At 51.6% G+C, this 20896-nt stretch overlaps 1 long non-coding RNA gene across 2 annotated transcripts; it reads left to right on the top strand.

Moving 5' to 3' along the window:
* Window positions 1-1077: 1077 nt before the first annotated feature.
* Window positions 1078-16999, top strand: LOC135875487 (uncharacterized). Of its 2 annotated transcripts, none has more exons than XR_010561276.1 (3): window positions 1078-1131; window positions 15261-15400; window positions 16855-16999. It is a non-coding gene; the product is annotated as an uncharacterized LOC135875487 (long non-coding RNA). The 2 variants fall into 2 exon arrangements; XR_010561277.1 differs by having other exon boundaries at window positions 1082-1127.
* Window positions 17000-20896: the final 3897 nt, after the last annotated feature.

Genomic DNA, 20896 nt, shown 5'->3' with positions numbered 1-20896 from the left:
CATTTCCAGACTTTGTGACATTTGCTTGGTTGGGCCATTTCTTGGCTTTTTTGAGAAAAGGGGCGAATTTTCCACGGCCTCCGCCATCCCCTTACAGCCGCCCCTTCGCCACACCATGTTCCATCTGACCGGGATAGGTCCCAAGTAAGCTTTCACTTCAAATCTCAAAAAAGCCAAGTAGAAATCATTCTGTGGGAATTTACTGTGACTAAGAGAAACAGAAGTTCAACCCTTCTCAAGGGGTGTGTGGTCAGGGGGAGTCGCTCAGCCACAGGCACAGAAAGGCTCCCCTAGCTTAAGCGTGAGAGGTATAAGACCTTACACCCTGGTTACAGGGCGGTCATTTTGCCGGGCTTGTCAAAGTGACCTGTGGCTTAATTTGCATGGCAAAGGAGACCGAAACCCTCCTTACAGGGTGGTCCTTAAGCCAGGGGCGTTCCAATGGGCCAGAGCGAAAAGCGCTGTAAAGGAGAGACCTCCCTTCCCTCAGAAGTGGGTGGTCTCGTTGCCCAGCGAGTGCCAACGGCCCAAGAGGAATTAGAAAGGGGAGACCTGCACCCTTCTGACAGGGAGAGGTCAACGGCACGGGGCATTTTAAAGGCTAGGTCCTAAGGAGCTCAAACCCACAGAGACCTCAACCCTTTTTAAAGGGGGGTCGCTCAGCCTCAGCTATGGAAGGGACCCATAAAGCATTTTGGTTGGCAAGGAATGGACCTTGATCCTTATTTACAGGGAGGTCCTTTTACCGGGCACCTGAAGGGGGATTAAGCCTGTGCGGAGAAGTGTCGAACCCGAGCCCACGGTACAGGGGTGCGGTGTGTGCGGTGTGTGCAGCCTTTGGCCGTGGCTTTTTTCCCCCTTTTCCTGCAGTTTCTTTGGTGCTTGTGTCGTCTTGTCCATTTTGTCCTTTGAGTTGCTAGAAAGAGAGAGGTGAAGCGGGTTAGGTGTGGCTCAGTAGAGAGCACGTGTACAGTGTACATTCAGATTACATTGGCAAGGTACACGGCCCTGCCAGAAATGACCCCAATACCTACTTTTCGGCACCGATCTCTTTCAGAGCGCAGGAGAGCTTGCGGCAGAACGCGGGTCCAGGTGGATGCAGAGGACGCGGGCTTTGACTTGGCTGAGTGCGTGAGTGAGGAGGGCACGGGACAGCTAGTAGGACAAACCCTGAACCCTCTCAAGAGGCTGGTTTCTAGAACTACCTTCCAAATGGCAGTGTTACCTTGTGAAAGGCAGGGAAAGACCCACCCCCTAGTTAGAGGGAGCTCACTTTGGACCTTGGCGTGAAGAGGGCCAATGCAGAGAGGAGAAAAGGGAAAGCGACCTGAACCCTGATTACAGGGCGGTCACCCTTTCTTTAGTAAAATACTCCTCCTTTACACAAGGCGGCGGGCGGGCGGAGTCCCCAATGTGAAAAGATCTGGAAATGAACAGGTAAGGGAGGGATCCTGCTGAGTGTCCCCTTTCCAATCAATCCTCCGTCCCTCAGCGACACCCTTCCCGACTTACCTCCTACCCCACCAAGAAAATGACAACTTTGTGCCCCCTACCTTTACCAGAAAAGACCTCTCTTACTTGTGACGCGGTCCTGTTAGTAGGGTTAGGTGCACCCACGTGCCGGCTCTGAATACCACCGCATCTACCTACAACATCTCAACATCAACACATTTCAGAAAGGACCGCCACATGAATCTCTTCGAACGTAGCCCGAGGAATCTCCTCTCTTTATCACCAAAGAGACACAAGGCCTGGAATTCGGACACAACTAACGGAGCTGTCCGAATCCCTACAGTTGACACTCATCAGTCCGAGAGTTTTCTTTATTGTGCACAAGAAAACAAAGGGTGAAAGTTGTGGTTGGTAGAGCGGTGTAAATTGGGCAGGGCAAAAGGACTTGAGGAAGGATTACACGGAAGTGAGGGTCTGAAAGGAGCCCCCCACCTCACCTGTTCATTTCCAGACTTTGTGACATTTGCTTGGTTGGGCCATTTCTTGGCTTTTTTGAGAAAAGGGGCGAATTTTCCACGGCCTCCGCCATCCCCTTACAGCCGCCCCTTCGCCACACCATGTTCCATCTGACCGGGATAGGTCCCAAGTAAGCTTTCACTTCAAATCTCAAAAAAGCCAAGTAGAAATCATTCTGTGGGAATTTACTGTGACTAAGAGAAACAGAAGTTCAACCCTTCTCAAGGGGTGTGTGGTCAGGGGGAGTCGCTCAGCCACAGGCACAGAAAGGCTCCCCTAGCTTAAGCGTGAGAGGTATAAGACCTTACACCCTGGTTACAGGGCGGTCATTTTGCCGGGCTTGTCAAAGTGACCTGTGGCTTAATTTGCATGGCAAAGGAGACCGAAACCCTCCTTACAGGGTGGTCCTTAAGCCAGGGGCGTTCCAATGGGCCAGAGCGAAAAGCGCTGTAAAGGAGAGACCTCCCTTCCCTCAGAAGTGGGTGGTCTCGTTGCCCAGCGAGTGCCAACGGCCCAAGAGGAGTTAGAAAGGGGAGACCTGCACCCTTCTGACAGGGAGAAGTCAACGGCATGGGGCATTTTAAAGGCTAGGTACTAAGGAGCTCAAACCCACAGAGACCTCAACCCTTTTTAAAGGGGGGTCGCTCAGCCTCAGCTATGGAAGGGACCCATAAAGCATTTTGTGGGTCCCATAAACCAAATTGGCTTGGTTGGGCCATTTCTTGGCTTTTTTGAGAAAAGGGGTAAATTTTCCACGGCCTCCGCCATCCCCTTACAGCCGCCCCTTCGCCACAGCATGTGCCATCTGACCGGGATAGGTCCCAACTAAGATTTCACTTCAAATCTCAAAAAAGCCAAGTAGAAATCATTCTGAGGGAATTTACTGTGACTAATAGAAACAGAACCTCAATCCTTCTCATGGGGGAGGGGGAGGGGCAATCTCTCAGCCACAGGCACAAAAAGGCTCCCCTAGTTTAGGTGTGGCTCATTAGACAGCAGGATTACAAGGTAATCTCCCTGTATGGAAATTACCCTAATTCCTAGTTTTCAGCACTTGTATGTTGCAGAAGTTAGGAGAGCTTTCACGAGAACTCAGCACCTTCTTCCTAGTCAGCACAAACTGCTTGAGGTTTCCTGCTTAGCATCTTTTTCCGGGTAAGCTCAAGCCTGCACACACATTTGCCCCCTAGGCAGGGCCGGCTCCAGGCACCAGCTTGCCAAGCAGGTGCTTGGGGCGGGCACTCCGGAGAGGGGTGGCTTGTCCAGCTATTCGGCGGCAATTCGGCGGACGGTCCCTCACTCCCGCTCGGAGCGAAGGACCTCCCGCCGAATTGCCGCCGCAGATCGCGATCGCAATTCCGATCGCGGCTTTTTTTTTGTTTTGTTTTGCGCCGCTTGGGGCGGCAAAAACCCTGGAGCCGGCCCTGCCCCTAGGGCCATTTGTCTAGTGAGTACAAGTTGCTTTAGGAGTTTCCTACCCAGTACTTTTTGTAATATCAGTAGAAGAGTCTGTTCCCCTTTCCTTTCCATGTCTCTTCTCCAGTAAGGGTATCATCTACAGGGTTACCTGCCCAGTACCCCCTGCCCAGTCCTGGATGGTTGGCTTTCGTGGTTTTTGACCCAGCATCTACTGCCCAATCAGCAAAACACACCTCTGGGCTTCCCTTCCAACACCGCCTACCCAGTCAGCGCCAACCCCCTCCATGACTTTTCCCGCCCAACACCTCCCACCCAGTCAGCAAAACCCACCTCTGGGCTTTCCCTCCCAACACCTCCTACCCACTCAGGACGAGCCACCTCAGTGATTTTCCCACTCAGCGCCTCCTGCCCAGTCAGTGCCAGCCCCTCAGTGATTTTCCCATCCAGCGCCTCCTACCTAGTCAGCGCCAGCACCCTCAGTAACTTTTCCCGCCCAGCACCACCTACCTAGTCAGCATCAGCCGCCTCAGTGCTTTTCCCACTCAGAGCCGCCTACCCTGTCAGCACCAGTCACCTCCAGTGACTTTTCCCGCCCAGCACCTCCTACACTGTCAGCGCGAGTCACCTTCAGTGATTTTCCTGCCCAACACTGCCCACCCAGTCAGCGAAACTCACCTCTGGACTTTCCCTCCCAATTCCTCCTACCCAGTCAGCACCAACCCCCTCAGTGACTTTTCCCGCCCTGCGCCTCCTACCCTGTCAGCGCGAGCTGCCTCAGTGGTTTTCCTGCCCCGCAGCTCCTGATCAATCAGCGCAACCCATCTCTGGACTTTCCCTCCCAACTCCTCCTACCCAGTCAGCACCAACCCCCTCAGTGACCTTTCCTGCCCAGCACCTACTACCCAGTGAGCGCGAGCCGCCTTAGTGATCTTCCCACCCAACACCTCTTACTCAGTCTGCGCAACCCACCTCTGGGCTTTCCGTCACAACTTCTCCTACCCAGTCAGCGCCAACCCCCTCAGTGACTTTTCCCGCCCTGCGCCTCCTACCCTGTCAGCGCGAGCTATCTCAGTGATTTTCCTGCCCAGCAGCTCCTGCCCAATCAGCAAAACCCACTTCAGGGCTTTCCCGCCCAGCGCCTCCTACCCTGTCAGTGCCAGTCACCTCCAGTGACTTTTCCCGCTCAGCACCTCCTACCTAGTCAGTGGCAGCCCCCTCAGTGATTTTCCAGCCCAACACCTCCCACCCAGTCAGCAAGAGCCACCTTAGTGATTTTCCCACTCAGAGCCTCCTGCCCAGTCAGCGCCAGCCCCCTCAGTGACTTTTCCCGCCCAGCACCACCTACCGAATCAGCACCAGCCGTCTCAGTGACCTTTTCTGCCCGGTGCCTACTACACAGTCAGCGCGAGCTGCCTTAGTGATCTTCCCTCCCAACTCCTCTAACCCAGCCAGCGCCAACCCCCTCAGTGACTTTTCCCGCCCTGTGCCTCCTACCCTGTCAGTGCGAGCTGCCTCAGTGATTTTCCTGCCCAGAACCTCCTGCCCAATTAGCAAAACCACCTCAGGGCTTTCCCGCCCAGCGCTTCCTACCTAGTCAGCGCCAACCCCCTCAGTGATTTTCCAGCCCAACACCTCCCACCCAGTCAGCAAAACCAACCTCTGGGCTTTCCCTCCTAACTCCTCCTACCCAGTCAGCAAGAGCCACCTCAGTGATTTTCCCACTCAGAGCCTCCTGCCCAATCACTGCCAGCCCCCCCTCAGTGACTTTTCCCGCCCAGCACCTCCTACCGAATCAGCGTGAGCTGCCTCAGTGATTTTCCTGCCCCGCGGCTCGTGATCAATCAGAGCAACCCATCTCTGGGCTTTCCCTCCCAACACCTCCTACCCAGTCAGCGCGAGCCGCCTCAGTGACCTTTCCTGCCCAACGCCTACTACTCAGTCAGCGCGAGCTGCCTCAGTGATTTTCACACCCAACACCTCTTACCCAGGCTGCGCAACCCACCTCTGGGCTTTCCCTCCCAATTCCTCCTAGCCAGTCAGGGCCAGCCGCCTCAGTGATTTTCCCACCCAGCGCCTCCTACCCTGTCAGCACCAGTCACCTCCAGTGACTTTTCCCGCCCAGCACCTCCTACACTGTCAGCGCAAGTCACCTTCAGTGATTTTCCTGCCCAGCACCTTCTGCACAATCAGCAAAACCCACCTCAGGGCTTTCCCGCCCAGCGCCTCCTACCCTGTCAGCGCCAGTCACCTCCAGTGACTTTTCCCGCTCAGCACCTCCTACCTAGTCAGTGCCAGCCCCCTCAGTGATTTTCCAGCCCAACACCGCCCACCCAGTCAGCGAAACTCACCTCTGGACTTCCCCTCCCAACTCCTCCTACCCAGTCAGCACCAACCCCCTCAGTGACTTTTCCCGCCCTGCGCCTCCTACCCTGTCAGCGCGAGCTACCTCAGTGGTTTTCCTGCCCCGCGGCTTGTGATCAATCAGAGCAACCCATCTCTGGGCTTTCCCTCCCAACACCTCCTACCCAGTCAGCGCCAGCCCCCTCAGTGACCTTTCCTGCCCAGCACCTACTACCCAGTCAGCGCGAGCTGCCTCAGTGATTTTCACATCCAACACCTCTTACCCAGGCTTCGCAACCCATCTCTGGGCTTTCCCTCCCAACTCCTCCTAGCCAGTCCGGGCCAGCCGCCTCAGTGATTTTCCCGCTCAGCACCTCCTACCTAGTCAGTGCCAGCCCCCTCAGTGATTTTCCAGCCCAACACCTCCCACCCAGTCAGCGAAACTCACCTCTGGACTTTCCCTCCCAACACCTCCTACCCAGTCAGCAAGAGCCACCTCAGTGATTTTCCCACTCAGAGCCTCCTGCCCAGTCAGCACCAGCCCCCTCAGTGACTTTTCCCGCCCAGCACCACCTACCGAATCAGCACCAGCCGTCTCAGTGACCTTTCCTGCCCAGCGCCTACTATCCAGTCAGCGCGAGCTGCCTTAGTGATCTTCCCAACCAACACCTCTTACTCAGTCTGCGCAACCCACCTCTGGGCTTTCCCTCCCAACTCCTCCTACCCAGTCAGCACCAACCCCCTCAGTGACTTTTCCCGCCCTGCGCCTCCTACCCTGTCAGCGCGAGCTGCCTCAGTGATTTTCCTGCCCAGCACCTCCTGCCCAATCAGCAAAACCCACCTCAGGGCTTTCCCGCCCAGCGCTTCCTACCTAGTCAGCACCAGCCCCCTCAGGGATTTTCTAGCCCAACACCTCCCACCCAGTCAGCGAAACCCACCTCTGGGCTTTCCCTCCCAACACCTCCTACCCAGTCAGCGCCAATCCCCTCAGTGACTTTTCCCGCCCTGCGCCTCCTACCCTGTCAGCGCGAGCTGCCTCAGTGATTTTCCTGCCCAGCACCTCCTGCCCAATCAGCAAAACCCACCTCAGGGCTTTCCCGCCCAGCGCTTCCTACCTAGTCAGCACCAGCCCCCTCAGTGATTTTCTAGCCCAACACCTCCCACCCAGTCAGCACGACCCACCTCTGGACTTTCCCTCCCAACATCTTCTGCCCAGTCAGCGCCAACTACCTCAGTGACTTTTCCCGCCCTGCGCCTCCTACCCAATCAGTGCAAGGTGCCTCAGTGATTTCCCCGCCCACCACCTCCTGCCCAATCAGCAAAACCTACCTCTGGGATTTCCCTCCCAACACATCCTGCCCAGTCAGCGCCAGCCCCCTTAGTGATTTTTCCGCCCAACATCTCTTTTATCTGTTTACAATGCAAATATTTGTAATCAAAAGTAATATAAAGTGAGCACTGTACACTTTGCATTCTATGTTGTAACTGAAATCAATATATTTGGAAATGTAGCTCAGCTCTGAATGTTAGGGCCTAGATGACTGAGGGGTAGGAAGCCAGGCAGTGCAGTTTCCTACATTAGTGTACATTAAAGTGCTGTTGTAGGAGACATTTCTAGTCTAAAAACATGGGCAGGAGCGGATTTTGGCTAAGGAATGTCAGCGGAGAAAGGCTGTTCCTGGAGGGTTGGGTGGGGGCGGGGGTGAATCCACCGGGTCTGATCCTGCTGCCATTGAAACCAATTGGAGCTTTGCTGCTGAGTCTAGCTGGAGCAGGAATGGGCCCAAAGTTCAGGGCTGCCCGGGGGGGGGGGGGGGGGGCAAGTGGGGCAATTTGCCCCAGGCCCCGGGCCCTGCAGGGGCCCCCACGAGAGTTTTTCGGGGCCCCTGGAGCGGGGTCCTTCACTCGCTCCGGGGCCCCCGGAAAACTCTTGTGGGGCCCGGGCCCCCGAAGCTTCTTCCACTCCGGGACCCGCCGCCGAAGTGCCCTGAAGACCCGCGGCGGGGGGTCCTTCCGCCCTGGGACCCGATGCCGAAGTGCCGGGTCTTCGGCGGCAATTCGGCGGCAGGGGCCCCCCGCCGCCTAAGACCCCAGGCCCCCTGAATCTTCTGGGCGGCCCTGCCAAAGTTAGCTGCTTTGCCCAGGCCTGGCTCTTTTGTATGCATATGATCCTCACTGCCATGCTGAGAGCCATGGAATGCAGGAGGGGATGGCTGTGGGGACTGGACCACCTGGTGTGAACTCTCCAGGACTCTTTGATAAATGACAGCATGGGCCCAGCCCTTCACTTTATTATGGCCTCTAAGCTCCCTGTTGTAGCTATTTCCAGTGAGCCTGCTATTGGCGGCAGATAGCTGGAGAAGCTGAGCTCCATACACCGTACAGTATTCTGTGTGGGGCTTCCAGGTAAGTCCTTAGAGCAGCAGGACCTGCCAGAGATGTTTTTTTCTGCAAGAGGATGGGGTTTTCCTTGGAAGTCCTTAGAGAAATATCCCTTCTCCCAGCCTTCCCTGTTCTACAATCTGCTACTTAGCCAGTCAGCTGTCACCCTGACCCCCAGATGTGGCTGCATTTCAGCGGTGTTCTTTGCGTAGGGTTGGAACGCATTTGGGGATAAAAGGTGCTATAAAAATACAGGAGGAGTTGCAGCTCTGGGCCCAGTGGGGTAAGACCAGGGACGCTGGGTGACCTTGGCAGTGCAGTTGCCAGTGTTGTATTGATCAAAAACCAGACTTTTGTTGCTGTTTTTGCATGTTCCATTTTGCAGTTGATACGTCTGTATTTTCAGCTCAGTGGGCAATCGGTTTACTGGCTGATGTGGTGCCAAGTTGCTCTGTACATCTTTAGACCACTGCAGGCTGCAATCTGTCAGGGGCTTTTTGGACAAGCATATGCTTTTCTACTTATTATGATGACCTAGTGCTCATTAATCAAGTCATCTAACTGCAAGGAGCTGACAAAGTCAGCCCTGCTCAGCCTGATGACCGGTCCTCCTTCCCCTCGAAGGAGGAGGACCCAGCTAGGCTAGATTGCACCAGGGCAGAGGCAATGCATTGTCTGCCCTGCAAGCACATTCAGGCAATGGCAGAGCAGGGTGCGAGTCTCCCAAAGACGGGTCAGGGGCACACTGCTGTGTGCTGGGCATGGCTATCTGCAGCTGTGCTCGGGCTGCTGGGCTGCCCGAACTTCTGGGCAGGGACCATGAATATAAGAACGGCCATACTGGGTCAGACCAAAGGTCCATCTAGCCCAGTATCCTGTCTGCTGACAGTGGCCAATGCCAGGTGCCCCTGAGGGAATGAACAGAACAGGGAATCATCAAGTGATCCATCCCCTGTTGCCTGTTCAAAGCTTCTGGCAAACAGAGGCTAGGGACATCCCTGCCCATCGTGGCTAATAGCCATTGATGTACCTATCCTCCATGAATTTATCTAGCTCTTTTTTGAACCCTGTTATAGTCTTGGCCTTCACAACATCCCCTGGCAAGGAGTTCCACAGGCTGACTGTGCGTTGTGTGAAAAAATACTTCCTTGTGTTTGTTTTAAACCTGCTGCCTATTAATTTCATTTGGTGACCCCTAGTTCTTGTGTTATGAGAAGGAGTAAATAACACCTGGCATGATTTTATAGACCTCTGTCATATCCCCCCTTAGTTGTCTCTTTTCCAGGGGCCTTTGGTTTGTCCCTGCTCTCAGGAGGTGTGTGCGAGTCATGTGGGGGGATCAGGGTGTGATCCAGTGCTGTGAGAACGTGTGGCACCATGCAGTCCTGCATCAAGAGATGGCCCCTGCGCTGGGGGGTGTTTGAGGAAGCTGAGGCGTAAAGGAGACAGGCTTATGAGCCATGTGGGCTTCCCGCTGCAGAGGGACCCTTGAGTTATAAGAACCAGGCGAGGAGATGGCACGGGGAGAAGAGAAGGAGCTTTGGAAATGGGATAGGAGCCAGAGAGCCAGGCACCAGGAATCACTGTCTCCAGCATTAACATGGGAGAGCTTTGCCAGCCAGGGGTGTGAGGCAGAGGGAGATGGTGATAGCAAGTGCCTCTGGGGAGGGAAGGTTTGCAGGGAAGGGTGAGCCCCAAGAACTAGGAGGACACAGACTGACACCACTTCATCCTCACTGCTTGGCAGGGGGGAGTGCTGACATGAGCCCTCTGTGGAGAAAGAAGTGGTTCGGGACTATTTAGAAAAACTGGACGTGCACAAGTCCATGGGGCCGGATGCGCTGCATCCGAGGGTGCTAAAGGAGTTGGCGGATGAGATTGCAGAGCCATTAGCCGTTATTTTTGAAAACTCATGGCGATCGGGGGAGGTCCCGGATGACTGGAAAAAGGCTAATGTAGTGCCCATCTTTAAAAAAGGGAAGAAGGAGGATCTGGGGAACTACAGGCCAGTCAGCCTCACCTCAGTCCCTGGAAAAATCATGGAGCAGGTCCTTAAGGAATAAATTATGAAACACTTAGAGGAGAGGAAAGTGATCAGGAACAGTCAGCATGGATTCACCAAGGGGAAGTCGTGCCTGACTAACCTAATTGCCTTCTATGATGAGATAACTGGCTCTGTGGATGAGGGGAAAGCAGTGGATGTGTTATTCCTTGACTTTAGCAAAGCTTTTGATACAGTCTCCCACAGTATTCTTGTCAGCAAGTTAAAGAAGTATGGGCTGGATGAATGGACTGTAAGGTGGATAGAAAGCTGGCTAGATCGTCGGGCTCAACGGGTAGTGATCAATGGCTCCATGTCTAGTTGGCAGCCAGTTTCAAGCGGAGTGCCCCAAGGGTCGGTCCTGGGGCCGGTTTTGTTTAATATCTTTATTAATGATCTGGAGGATGGTGTGGACTGCACTCTCAGCAAGTTTGACGATGACACTAAACTAGGAGGCGTGGTAGATACACTAGAGGGTAGGGATCGGATACAGAGGGACCTAGACAAATTAGAGGATTGGGCCAAAAGAAACCTGATGAGGTTCAACAAGGACAAATGCAGAGTCCTGCACCTAGGACGGAAGAATCCTATGCACTGCTACAGACTAGGGACCGAGTGGCTAGGTAGCAGTTCTGCAGAAAAGGACCTAGGGGTCACAGTGGACGAGAAGCTGGATATGAGTCAACAGTGTGCTCTCGTTGCCAAGAAGGCTAATGGCATTTTGGGCTGTATAAGTAGGGGCATTGCCAGCAGATCGAGGGACGTGATCGTTCCCCTTTATTCGACATTGGTGAGGCCTCATCTGGAGTACTGTGTCCAGTTTTGGGCCCCACACTACAAGAAGGATGTGGAAAAATTGGAAAGAGTCCAGCGGAGGGCAACAAAAATGATTAGGGGTCTGGAGCGCATGACTTATGAGGAGAGGCTGAGGGAACTGGGATTGTTCCAGAAGAGAAGAATGAGGGGGGATTTGATAGCAGCCTTCAACTACCTGAAGGGGGGTTCCAAAGAGGATGGAACTCGGCTGTTCTCAATGGTGGCAGATGACAGAACAAGGAGCAATGGTCTCAAGTTGCAGTGGGGGAGGTCTAGGTTGGATATTAGGAAACACTATTTCACTAGGAGGGTGGTGAAGCACTGGAATGCGTTACCTAGGGAGGTGGTGGAGTCTCCTTCCTTGGAGGTTTTTAAGGCCCGGCTTGACAAAGCCCTGGCTGGGATGATTTAGTTGGGAATTGGTACTGCTTTGAGCAGGGGGTTGGACTAGATGACCTCCTGAGGTCCCTTCCAACCCTGATATTCTATGATTCTATGATTCTATGAGCTCTCTGTCAAGGGCTTTCTTGTGGGCTTGGTTCCACGTAGCAACCAGCCTTCAGCTGTGGCAAGGAGGGGACCAGGCATCTGCTCCTGGTGGATGAGCAGGGGCTGGAGAATAATTAGGGGCTGGAAATTTCCAGAATAACCTCAGCATCGAGCCTGTTACCAACGCGAGGTAACCGACCCCTTTGTGCTGACAATACGGGAGAGGGACAGTGGTTCCAGAGCAGAACCAGGAGTTGTATGTAGGACTCCCAACTTCTGTTCCCAGCTTACTCGCTGTGAGCATCCAGCAGATCTCGTCTCTCTGGGCCTCAGTTTCCTCCTGTGTTATATGGGGAGAAAATGATCCACTTGCTGTGGGGGTCAGGTGCAAGGGGCTATAGCAGGGCCAAGCGCTGCTGTTCTAGGATAGAACTACGGTTAGCCCCGCGCAGCCGGGGGTTGGGGGTAGGACGGGTGCCAACAGCCTCCACACCAAGGGGCATGGGGAGTTAGGGAGTTTGTGGGGGGAGCTCCTGTCTCTCGGGAGATGGGGCCATTGCGATGGTTCTTTGAAGTTCCCAGGCCCAGAAGAGGATCAATCCCAGCCAGGGACGAACGTCTCTTGGGTCCAAAGTTTCTGCCTTCTGTTTGTGCTGGGGCTGCACGTGCCCTTGTTGGCATCAACCCCAGCACAGTGCAGCAGAGCTGCCCCTCTGCACCAGGGCTCTGGGAGCAGAATGAGATGATCAGCTTGCACGCTCTGGGAACTCCCTGTATGGAGCTATCGCCCAAGACAGCATCCTTGCAAGGGGGCTGGGGGTGCTGGCTGTGCAGCAGGATCATCCTCAATGTCAGCCAGTCTGGGGTGTGCTCAGACACCACGGGAGTGAGCAGAGTGTGAATTCCCAGGGCCACAGAGATGGATATTTAGGTCTTTAGGAAGAGCGGGGTGCAGAGGTTGGATCATTATTTTTCCAGCTCATTTCCCTACCTGCTTGTGCCAGTCGTCCCCCACCCCCCAGGGCAGTTGGGTGCGGTCTGGAGAGATCTGTGCTTTGGGTTGTGGAGGAGATTTGGAAGCAGAAGAAACAGTCAGTGCAGTAAAAATAACCCAAGCCCAGCCCCCTGCTGCCAAACCCATCAGCACTTAGTGTAAACATTTAAATAACCAGAGCTTTTTTAAAAAGTGTTTATTTCACCCCTGGCCTACTTTAATTCCATTAATGAGTTTGAGTGTTTTCCTGGCTCTGTGCTGTCCTTGGGCTGGGAATAGGAGACATGGCCCTGAGCCCCTCAGCTGCCTGTCTTTGGAAAGCACCAGATGCTGGGAAGGCACATTAGGGTAGTGTAAGGATAAGCCAGTCGGGCATGTTAGTGGATTAAGGAGACATATTTAGAAGCTGTGATTGGCTTTTAATGTCTGAGTGTGAACTGGAATTAACCCTCCTGCGTCCGGCTTGGCAAGAGGCAGGTGCTGCCTTCAGTTAGATGTGGCTACGCTGTTAGATGTGGTCTCCTAACAGGCTGATGCCTGCACATGAGTAGACCCTCAATCCTGCGGACAAAAGGCTGGAGGGAGGGACGCAGGAGTGGGCAGCCTCTGCTGTCCCTGCTCCTGGCCATGGGGCAGCATGGTCTAGTGACTCCAGCTGGAAGCCAGCAGCTAGGATTCTTGGGCTCTGCTGCTGGCTCACTCTGTGTCCTATCCGCCCCTCTGCAAACCAGGATAAGCATTTAGCATTACCAGTGTGTGAGGGGGACTAGATGATGTTTAGAAAGTGCTTTGAGATCCTGGTATGACAGGCGTTAGGCAGAGTCCTTGCACTGCATGGTGCCGGGGTGGGAGGGAGGACTTTGTGGGGCCACAATGTACAGCCTGTATTTCAGGGGTATTTCAACTGCGCAGTGTGGTAGAAATGAGCACAAGAGAAGACGTAGCATGATTGTGCGTTGTGGGCGGCAGTGATTCCGCCTCAGAATGACCCCTGTGGAAATTTTTAACATGAGGCCTTAGAATCCCCACAATGTTAGACGGCAAAACTGTCGGGCATCACAGCCCTGATGCCACTTGTGCTCTTGTGCTGCGGGAGGGCACCAGCAGTAATGATGTGTTTGAACCACACCTACCGTTTAAGGGCTTGAGTCTTGGTCTGGGCTGAACACTGGCATGAAGGAGAGGAGAGCAACAAAGATGATAAAATGTTTAGAAAACCTGACCTGTGAGGAAAGGTTAAAAAAACTGGGCATGTTTAGACTTGAGCAAAGAAGCCTGAGTTGGGCCATGATTACAGTCTTCGAACGTGTTAAGGGCTGTAATAAAGAGGGCAGTGATCAATTGTTCTTCATGTCCACTGAAGGCAGAGCAAGAAATAATGGGCTTAATCTGCAGCAAGGGAGATATAGGTAAGATATTAGGAAAACTTTTCTAACTCTAAGGCTAGTTAAGCTCTGGAGCTGGCTCCCAAGGGAGGTTGTGGAATCCCAATCATTGGAGGTTTTTAAGAACAGGTCAGACAAGCACCTGTCGGGGATGGTCTGGGTTTCCTTGGTCCTGCCTCAGCGCACGTGTGACGAAGTGGGACTGTTCTTAATGTTTCCTCTGAATACTGTGTGAGTGCCTCAGTTTCCCCTATGCATTTCTTAAGTCTCCAATGTGCATAAATGGCCGACACTTTGTATCCTGGCAACAAATGGCTGGGTCCCTTCCCGCCTGCAAAGGAATAGCTAAATGTAAACAGAGAGATCAGGTGACCTCCTGGCCCGGGAAAGGGACAAAGGCCAGAAAGGAGGGTCTGGAAGGGCTTTCAGTTTGGAGCTGGCTGGGGACGGGAAGTGAGGGCAGACAGGGTTTTCTGTCTTGCTGGGCCCCAGAATGGACCCGGCTGAGGGATCCTGTTCTCTGTACCTACAAGCTCTGTTTTAGACCATGTTCCTGTCATCGAATAAACCTCTGTTTTACTGGCTGGCTGAGAGTCACGTCTGACTGTGAAGTTGGGGGTGCGTGCAGGACCCTCTGGCTTCCCCAGGACCCTGCCTGGGCGGACTCGCTGTGGGAAGCGCACGGAGGTTGCATATGCTGAATGCTCCAAGGTCAGACCCAGGAGGTGAAGCCGTGTGAGCTTCTTGCCCAGAAGACAGTCTGCTCCAAGGGAGAGGAGGCTCCCCAAAGTCCTGACTGACTTTGTGGGGAGCAGTTCCAGAGCATCGCCCGGGGACTCCGTGACAGCAGGGGAAGGACTAGATGACCTATCAAGGTCCCTTCCAGCCCCACATTCCTATGGTTCTGTGAAAGCCCCAGCCCAGGTGCTTCCCACTTCCCCAGCCAAGCGCTGAACCCAAAATGAAAGGTAGGACAGATTGTCCACCACTGGACTTGTTTCCTTTGCCCCTCTGGCTGACTCAGCATCTTCCCTCCCTGGCATGGGAGGGTGAAAGGCTCAGCCCTGCGGCAGTGGAGGTACCCTACATGCAGCCTCCAGAATAGCTTTCCTCCATTTTGTGCAGCCAAAGTGGTCCTGTGCCAATATAGCATCTGCATCCAACACCAAGCCAGAGCAGGATCCAGAGCCAGTCCTTCCACAGCATTGACGCCTGCTAGAATTGTGGCATTCCTGGTTATAAGGAATTCCTCTTAGAACAAGACCTCAAATGATGTGAATGCCTGCGGACACTGGGCATGCAGGAAGAGTGGTCTGGCCTTTCCCCTCATGGGGAGGAGGAATCAGCGTCCTGCTCGGGAGGTCGTGGTGGATCTAGCTGGTTTTGCTGAAGCTGCTGGGTCTAAAATGAATTGTCTCTTGCTCAGTTCCAGGCTCCCCCACCGGGATAAAAGCCTTCCCGTCTTCTGCCAGCAGCATGGTCGTGTCCTGGCTTCCCCCAGCTAAGCCGAACGGGATCATCCAGAAGTACACCATCTTCTGCGCCAGCCCTGGGTCCGGACAGCCGGTAAGTAGGACACAAGGGAGCGTGGGTGATTGGGCAGGTGCTTGGCAGTGAGGAATTAACTTTTCTGCTCAGAAGAGACTGCATGCACCCCTGGAGGGCATGCATGAAAACACCCTGGCCCCCCACCCCCAATATGCACCCCCAGCTAGCAGAGCCGCCTTGGGCTGCCTAGCAGCCTGGCACCGGATGTGGTAAACGGGCACACTGGGCTTGCCGTAGGAGGGAGCTGGGAAACTTTCAGCTCAGTGCTCAAGGGGTCAGAAAGCACCTGGGGGCCCCTCAGCTACATGAGCTAATGGGTCAAATGGAAATGCAGGTGGGAAAGCCTAGGAGCCTTCTCACACTCCTAGCTGTCACCCCTTGTTTATTTAACAACCTGCCCCACTAGAGTCAAACCCAGGGCACAAGTCCCTGCCACTCGACCTAAACAAGTAACTGTTAGCAGATAGGAATAGTGGGCTGTTATCCTCTGCATGGACCATCCCGAGGAAGGGGACATAATGTTTGTCTAGCATTTTGCATTTATTGCCTCTTGCTCATCTGGCCCTATGCATTCCTGATGCTCATAATCTAAAGGCACCTCTTAGCAGTGATAGCAGAAGCCCACTGCCCTGCGTATTAAAGCGAATCAGTTGTTTTTACGATGGATTAGTGTATTTCTTGAGCATTGGTGGATGTTCTGAATGCACCACAGATGGTTTCTGTCTTAGACTCCCCTCCACTTGTACATTTATTGCTGTGGTGTCAGTGGTTTATGGGTGTAAACTCAGCACCGGTGTCAGGGATCGCTTGTGCTTTTAAAAAGCAACCAAGTCACAAGATACATTTTAAGATGTCTCCTGTACGGTCCCCCAGTCAGTGCAGCCTGCAGGCACTGAGCCCCTCCTGGCACAGTTTCTGGATGGGGGATTTATCCGGGTCCTGGGGAATTCTCCAGAGCGGAGGCATTCTTTTGTTTGTTCTACTTAGGTGACATCTTCAACAAACAGGCCCTGGTGTCCCGTGCAACAGCATTTCTTGTGTTTAGAGCTTGTCAGGAGCCCTTGTCTTCTTGCAGGAAACTTGTGGGCAGAAAGAAAGGGGCCAGCGCACGTGTGCGAGAGAGAGCAAGATAGCGCACACATTTGCGGGGGTGAATGTTAGTCCTCAGTAAGACTGTGAGGCTGAGCGGAGAGCCAGGCACACAGCAGACAAGGGCTGCATCAGCTGCCCATCAGCCCTGACCTGCAGCATCCCCATTATTCCAGAGAACTCTGTTCCTCCCTCCCAAGCTTTGCTGGTACCCCAGAGTCCTGATCCCCAGCAGCCCCTGGTACCCCAGTTCTGACTCTCTGCTCCACAGGCTGCTAATTATTCTGAAATGGGCAGAGCTGAAGGACGCCCTCCCCCTACAGAAATGACTCACCCTCAGCCCCTTCCCCAATGTGAATTCACTTGAATTCCTACTTCTACAGGTGAGAAGCCCAGACTGTTTGATAGGGCTGCCCTTCCTCTTCCATTGCACAGCTCCCTGCTGTTGGGTGAGAAATCTTTTGGCTTTGAAATGGTATTTAGCTTGGTGATGTTTAGGAATTGGTTACAAAAGAAATAAAATGTGTAATGCCATAAAAATCAGAATTGGTTTGTGATTTTATCCTCGTAAGTCATATTTTCCTAGTTAATCAGCTTATTGCATTGTGTTGTGTTGAAGCAGTGTGTTGTGGTTGATGTATTTGGGGAATCTGTACTTAGGTTAACAAAGGCTTGGGCATAATCATTTCCTTTGATGATGTGATGGACTAATAATGAGCTTGTTCTGTGCAGTAGTGTGCTTGAAATTTAAAGATGCACATTTCTGGGGTGGAAAGCCAGGACTGAAAATGTGTGTATGTCACCCTGTACATTGTTCTTGAGCAGCCGAGAGCTCATTTGTGTAACTTTGCTGGGAGTGACTGTACATGTTTATGTGTGTGTTTGAGCAGAGTGCGGAGAGGCTGCTTTTCACTAGCAAAGCAGAGTTGAGTGGATCAGGTTCTACCCTGGGGAATGTCACTGGGGGTCACTGATTGGTATGTGGGATATTTCTTGTTTCTGTGGGGGACAGTATACAGTGGTTTTGGGGTGTTGCTTGTTTTTCATGGGATACACCCTTGACGGGACTTGGGGCATTTTATGTTCAGACAGGTTACTGTTGATGGACTCTAGGGCACTTAAAGGCTGGGGATAAATGTGGTTATGGGAGGAGGACTACTTCCTGTTTAAATGGAAGAGAAACAATTTTCATTGGGGGGGTGGGGAACACTAGTGATGGAATGAGGAACATTTTCTAGTCCAAGGAGACAGTTTTTGGGGACATGAGTTTTTCACACAAGCTCACCCTGGGGAGGGGGGGGGGGGAGATTTCTGTAACTGCTCCTTCAAAGGCTTTGGGGGTTGAGGAAAGAGGACTGCTCACAGCTGTCCCCCCTCCTGCCCCTTTGAATGAGTTTGGGTTAGGGAAAGTGAGAGAGCTAGTGCTACAGTAGATCTGAGAGGTTGCCCCATTCCAGGAGGGGCATGTGTGGGAGGCAATCAATTAGAGAGCATTTCACTTCAGGACGAAATGCAGAGATAAAATTTCTCGATACTTTAAATGACTGCTTCATGGAGCAGCTGGTACGGGAACCCACAAGGGGAGAGGCGACTCTAGATTTAATCCTGAGTGGAGCGCAGGAGCTGGTCCAAGAGGTAACTATAGCGGGACCGCTTGGAAATAGTGACCATAATACAATAGCATTCAACATCCCTGTGGTGGGAAGAACACCTCAACTGCCCAACACTGTGGTCTTTAATTTCAAAAGGGGAAACTATACAAAAATGAGGGGGTTAGTTAGACAAAAGTTAAAAGGTACAGTGACTAAAGTGAAATCCCTGCAAGTTGCGTGGGCCCTTTTTAAAGACACCATAATAGAGGCTCAACTTCAATGTATACCCCAAATTAAGAAAAACAGTAAAAGAACTAAAAAAGAGCCACCGTGGCTTAACAACCATGTAAAAGAAGCAGTGAGAGATAAAAAGACTTCCTTTAAAAAGTGGAAGTCAAATCCTAGTGAGGCAAATAGAAAGGAGCACAAACACTGCCAACTTAAGTGCAAGAGTGTAATAAGAAAAGCCAAAGAGGAGTTTGAAGAACGGCTAGCCAAAAACTCCAAAGGTAATAACAAAATGTTTTTTAAGTACATCAGAAGCAGGAAGCCTGCTAAACAACCAGTGGGGCCCCTTGACGATGAAAATACAAAAGGAGCGCTTAAAGATGATAAAGTCATTGCGGAGAAACTAAATGGATTCTTGGCTTCAGTCTTCACGGCTGAGGATGTTAGGGAGATTCCCAAACCTGAGCTGGCTTTTGTAGGTGACAAATCTGAGGAACTGTCACAGATTGAAGTATCACTAGAGGAGGTTTTGGAATTAATTGATAAACTCAACATTAACAAGTCACCGGGACCAGATGGCATTCACCCAAGAGTTCTGAAAGAACTCAAATGTGAAGTTGCGGAACTATTAACTAAGGTTTGTAACCTGTCCTTTAAATCGGCTTCGGTACCCAATGACTGGAAGTTAGCTAATGTAACGCCAATATTTAAAAAGGGCTCTAGGGGTGATCCCGGCAATTACAGACCGGTAAGTCTAACGTCGGTACCGGGCAAATTAGTTGAAACAATAGTAAAGAACAAAATTGTCAGACACATAGAAAAACATAAACTCTTGAGCAATAGTCAACATGGTTTCTGTAAAGGGAAATCGTGTCTTACTAATCTATTAGAGTTCTTTGAAGGGGTCAACAAACATGTGGACAAGGGGGATCCGGTGGACATAGTGTACTTAGATTTCCAGAAAGCCTTTGACAAGGTCCTCACCAAAGGCTCTTACGTAAATTAAGCTGTCATGGGATAAAAGGGAAGGTCCTTTCATGGATTGAGAACTGGTTAAAGGACAGGGAACAAAGGGTAGGAATTAATGGTAAATTCTCAGAATGGAGAGGGGTAACTAGTGGTGTTCCCCAAGGGTCAGTCCTAGGACCAATCCTATTCAATTTATTCATAAATGATCTGGAGAAAGGGGTAAACAGTGAGGTGGCAAAGTTTGCAGATGATACTAAACTACTCAAGATAGTTAAGACCAAAGCAGATTGTGAAGAACTTCAAAAAGATCTCACAAAACTAAGTGATTGGGCAGCAAAATGGCAAATGAAATTTAATGTGGATAAATGTAAAGTAATGCACATTGGAAAAAATAACCCCAACTATACATACAACATGATGGGGGCTAATTTAGCTACAACGAGTCAGGAAAAAGATCTCTGAGTCATCGTGGATAGTTCTCTAAAGATGTCCACGCAGTGTGCAGAGGCGGTCAAAAAAGCAAACAGGATGTTAGGAATCATTAAAAAGGGGATAGAGAATAAGACTGAGAATATATTATTGCCCTTATATAAATCCATGGTACGCCCACATCTCGAATACTGTGTACAGATGTGGTCTCCTCACCTCAAAAAAGATATTCTAGCACTAGAAAAGGTTCAGAAAAGAGCAACTAAAATGATTAAGGGTTTAGAGAGGGTCCCATATGAGGAAAGATTAAAGAGGCTAGGACTCTTCAGTTTGGAAAAGAGAAGACTAAGGGGGGACATGATAGAGGTATATAAAATCATGAGTGATGTTGAGAAAGTGGATAAGGAAAAGTTATTTACTTATTCCCATAATACAAGAACTAGGGGTCACCAAATGAAATTAATAGGCAGCAGGTTTAAAACAAATAAAAGGAAGTTCTTCTTCACGCAGCGCACAGTCAACTTGTGGAACTCCTTACCTGAGGAGGTTGTGAAGGCTAGGACTATAACAATGTTTAAAAGGGGACTGGATAAATTCATGGTGGCTAAGTCCATAAATGGCTATTAGCCAGGATGGGTAAGAATGGTGTCCCTAGCCTCTGTTCGTCAGAGGATGGAGATGGATGGCAGGAGAGAGATCACTTGATCATTGCCTGTTAGGTTCACTCCCTCTGGGGCACCTGGCATTGGCCACTGTCGGTAGACAGATACTGGGCTAGATGGACCTTTGGTCTGACCCAGTACGGCCTTTCTTATGTTCTTATGTTCTTATGTTAGGAGCCCTCACACAAATGTGTGTGAGGGCTGCAGCTATTAGAAACTTTGTGCATTGGGGTGCAGCCCCAGCCATCACATTTCTGAAGTAAATGTTAATAGCAACACTCAAATGGTATCCTGCTGTCCTCCCAGAAACCAATAATGATCTACGGTTAGTCAGTAACATTTTATGTATAATAAAAAATATGGTGTGTTTTGTTAGTCTTCAGAAACAGGAAGTAGTTTAATTCCCTGCTCTAGCAGTCTGCTTTGCAGATGGTATGATTTGCTTTTTACCAATATAATTCTTCCTTCAACAAGATGTGTTCAATGTCTTCTTGGTCACATTCCCTCAGTGAAAACATGTCCCATGCAGGGTTGACACCATGCTT

This window comes from Emys orbicularis, chromosome 3, assembly GCF_028017835.1.
Source record: "Emys orbicularis isolate rEmyOrb1 chromosome 3, rEmyOrb1.hap1, whole genome shotgun sequence".
NCBI lineage: Eukaryota > Metazoa > Chordata > Testudines > Emydidae > Emys > Emys orbicularis.
The sequence above is the reverse complement of the archived record's forward strand: the minus strand, read 5'-3'. Positions and strand labels throughout refer to the sequence as shown.